Source organism: Meles meles, chromosome 19, assembly GCF_922984935.1.
Source record: "Meles meles chromosome 19, mMelMel3.1 paternal haplotype, whole genome shotgun sequence".
In the NCBI taxonomy this organism is placed as follows: domain Eukaryota; kingdom Metazoa; phylum Chordata; class Mammalia; order Carnivora; family Mustelidae; genus Meles; species Meles meles.
The window spans coordinates 34,331,140-34,335,534 of record NC_060084.1 but is presented as its reverse complement, the minus strand read 5'-3'; positions in this window follow the sequence as shown (position 1 = coordinate 34,335,534).

The following is a 4,395-nucleotide window of genomic DNA, read 5'->3' as shown; positions in this document are numbered from 1 at the left end:
AAGATTATGTCACAAATGGGAAGATTCTGAGGGTGTGGAGCAGGTCCTGCTTTCTGGAAGACATCACGCGTGCCAGACTCGGAGGGACCCCGTCAGTAAGGGAGATGGTGAAGTCGAGGATACCCACTGCAAAGACATCTTTGCAGGCTCTTCAGCTTGCCTCCCGGGAGCTCCTTTCTGGCCCTCTCAGTAATCCAAGGGGGATGAGGGAACAGAGTCCTGGCAACGCACTGGGGTCTGACCTGGTCGTCACCCCCCTCCCCCCGCCCCGGAACGATCATCCCCCTCCCCCAGCTCTCCTACCTGGAGGGTAATTCCCCCCACAATTATAGGAGCCATGCACCTTCAGTCCTCAGTGACACCATTTGGAAATAGCAGAGGGAATTAGGTCTCTCATAACCATCTGTTTAAGTGGCTCGAAATTAAGTCCCAGTGTGTGCTCTCTGTGTCTTTATATCCTGGTTGTTAATGAGAGGCCCCACTGGGCAGATGAGAATGTTTTTGAAGAGCCGGCAGAAAGGAGTTAGTCCTGATAACCAGGCACGCCAGGAAGGGGTAGCGTGAAGCTCAGAGGAAGGACTAAGGGGGAAAGGAAGGGCAAGGCTGGGACTGTTTACACACCGTGGATTTCTGATGGCTTGTGAACAGTTGCTTGTGCCTCTTCCTCCTTCTGCCTTTATAGTCTGTCCAGGTTTCCAAATGGATGAAAGTGGGGCCTTAGCCTTGGGTGACTTTCACCGCCCAATGACATTGACAATGGATTTGTGCAGGACTTCTCACTGGTGACTTCGTAGACACTTGGTTAGCTCACTACTGTCTTGCTGCTTCCCTGGACCAGCCGGGGTCCAGAAACGGCTCTACAACCTTCAACAGAGGGAATTTAATACCAGGAATTTGTTACCCAGAAAATGGAAGAGATGAGAAGCTAAAGGAAGACATTAGCAATAGCAGGAAGCCCTTTACCCCTGGCCTGAGGAGCAAAAGCCCAAGGCTGGTGCTGGTGGGCAGGAGCTAGACCAGAACAAGGGAGCTGGCCACAGGAAGATAAAGACTGCCCTCAGGGGCTGGAGCCACGAAGGGCTGTCCTCCGGCAGGTGGAGACAGAGGAGACACAGCCACCGGCGAAGGTGCCCCCTAAGGCAGCGGAGGTAGGGAGAGACGCCCCGGTTCTCCCCTCCCCCTGGCCTCCCGTCTTCCACCCAGCTTCTCCCATTGGGCAAAGCTATCTGGAAGTCCGTCAGCAAGGGAGCCTGGGAGATGCAGCTTCCTGTAATACAGAGAACAATAGAAGGTCAGGGAGCAAATAATGAGCAGCCTCTCCTACAAGCCAAGGTTGCTAGATGAACCAGCTGGGAAACAGGAAAGCACTGGATAGGAGGCAAGGGAGCTAAGTCAGGGGGCTCAACCCCCCATTTGAAGTGATCCAGTAGTGTGTCCCATAGTGTGACAGCATGCCGGGTACAGGAGCTGAGGAAGGTGGCGGGCAGACCAGGCGGGGCATCAAGGAACCGTTTATTAGGGAGTGAGAAAGCTTATCTCTATTCAGTTCTCTTTCCAGTCATCTGATGGCTTTATCGAGAAGGTCTCTCTATGTGGTACTAACAGGTCTTTAACTTCTAGCATGGGCCAATCTCCTTCTCTCTCGTTCTCTCTCTCTCCCCCCCTTTTTTTTCTTCCAATCTCTTTTTTAAACCTCAAGAGATGGTGACCTCGGGTCTAAGGCTTTGGCTGATGTAATTGATGCTGTTGGCCTGCTCAGCCCTCTCTACCCAGTTGACACACTCTCACAGCAGTTCACACAGCTTTCTCCTGGGCACTGCCTCACCTGGAAAGGCTCTACCATCACCCCCAGAGCACTGCAGGCAATGACTGACTCATGTGAAAGTGTTCATATGTCCAGACGGTTCAAGTCTGTGGTACCGTCGATGTTCCAGAGCTCCCCGCGGGAGCTGGCTGAGGCTGGCCTGAAGGTGAGCTCGCACCTTTACTCATCCTGTTTCCCTTAGCCTTGGCCTTTCAAGAGCCCTCCCTAAATAAACCACTTGTGACAAGATCCTCATTGCTGACGAGTTGTAGGGAATCTAACTAACACAGCAGGCAAAAGGATCTAGCTAGAATTTAGTGACATTTTGTTATCCTTTGTAATATTTGTACCTGGCTGGTTTATGGTAGGCTATAAAGGTTTTCCACTTATGGTAGTGATACCAAGTTTCATTGTAAAGTAATTTTCATTTGGGGCGCCTGGGTGGCTCAGTGGGTTAAGCCTCTGCCTTCAGCTCGGGTCATGATCCCAGAGTCCTGGGATCGAGCCCCACATCGGGCTCTCTGCTCAGCGGGGAGCCTGCTTCCTCCTGCTCTCTGCCTGCTCCTCTGCCTACTTGTGATCTCTGTCAAATAAATAAATAAAATCTTTAAAAAAAATAAAGTAATTTTTATTTAACAAATTTATAGAAAAATACTAAATAAAAAAAGTACAGGTTGTGTCTAAATGTTCATAGTGGCTTCATTCATAGTCCCAGGCTAGAAGCCACCAAAATGTCCTCAGCTGGTGAGGGGATAAGCAAATCCATATTTGGCAATAAAAAGGAAAGAACTATTGATACATAATAAATGAATGAATAAATAAATAATACATAATAAATAAATAAAACAATAGGAATGAACCTTGAAAATATTATGTTAAGATCCTGTCACTAAAAATCTAGGCACTGCATGATTCCCCTTGTCAGAAACTTTGAAAAGTCAGAACGGCTGGGACTGATACCAGGTCAGTCCGTGGTCACCAGGGCTGTGGAGTGAGGAGACGGCAGGACCCCAAGGGACAGGAGGGGACTTGTGGGTGATGGAACATTCTGTACAACATGATTGTAGTGGTGGTTACACACTGCGTGTATTTATCAAAACTGATCTCCACTTACGGGATGAAGAAAGCATGGGAAATAAAGGTCCACACAGAGAATACAATCGGTGGTGTCTGAAGAGTGTCTTACGGTGACAGGGGTCAGCTACACCTGCGGGGAGCGCAGCATAACGTAAAGACTTGTCCAATCACTATGCTGTACACCTGAAACTAACAACCTATGTCAGCTGAACTTCAGTTAAAAATAAAAGGGAAACTCAAAGGCATAATACAGCAAGAGCTATTACTTTTGACAACAAATTGTATGAATCAGGAAGAAGCTAAAGAGGGAAAAGAAGAATGTTAATAAAATTAAATTGAAAAATGAGTAGGCTAGACGCTTCAAAAGGGTGAGTTCTAATGTACATGATACTGTTAATCAAGCTGATTTGTAAGAAATAGTATAGATTGCATGTGGGCTCAGGAGACACCGTGACAGTGGGGGAGGGGAGCGGAAGTCAGGGGAGAATGCCAGTTTGTCCCGGGAAGTATCCAGGTCTTCCCTGGGAGGCAGACAAGTTGGGGAGGTTCTGTTGGGTTGGAGCACAGTTGAGGAGGTGGGTGGGAACCACTCAGATTTCACTGCCGGAGTAGCCAAATGATGCTCCCTGACCCATGGCCTCAGGCCTGATGCTTGTGCCAGATGCAAACAGCTGGGGGAGAGTGATGAGCTGCAGCAGCAGACCCCTCTCTCTCCTTCCCATGAACAGGTACAGTAGAGCTAGAAAGCAAGTGGACCCTGCCTATGCATATCCACACATTTCCTGATCTTTTTTTTAAATTATTTATTTATTTTTTATTTTTTTTATAAACATATAATGTATTTTTATCCCCGGGGTACAGGTCTGTGAATCGCCAGGTTTACACACTTCACAGCACTCACCATAGCACATACCCTCCCCAATGTCCATAACCCCCTCCCCCTCTCCCAACCCCCCCCTCCCTCCAGCAACCCCCAGTTTGTTTTGTGAGATTAAAAGTTACTTATGGTTTGTCTTTCCTGATCTTTTTGAGTTGTTTTTTCTTTTTTCTTTATAAAGATTTTATTTATTTATTTGACAGAGAGAGACAGAGGGACACAGAAAGAGAGAGAGAGAGAGTACAAGCAGAGGGGAGAAGGGCAGAGGGAGAGGGAGAAGCAGGTTCCCTGCTGAGCTGGGAGCCTGACGTGGGGCTCCATCCCAGGACCCCGGGATCATGACCTGAGTGGAGACAGATGCTTAACGGACTGAGCCACCCAGGCACCCTGAGTGTTTTTTCTTTAAAGCCAATATCCCGAGCAAGAGAGGAAGGGGGAGGAGGAAGGAAGAGGTTCCTGGAGGTGGGGCAAAGAAAGATCTCCCCCTGCTTAGCCTTGACATGAGGTGGAGCAAAAGGAGGGATTGAGAATGAACATGAATTTTTGAATGACTACCGTGGAGAGCTGGATGGATGATGGAAAAGCCCCCAAGGGTTACGCAGGCAGGAGTGTCTGCTCTCAGCCTTGGTTTTTCAAC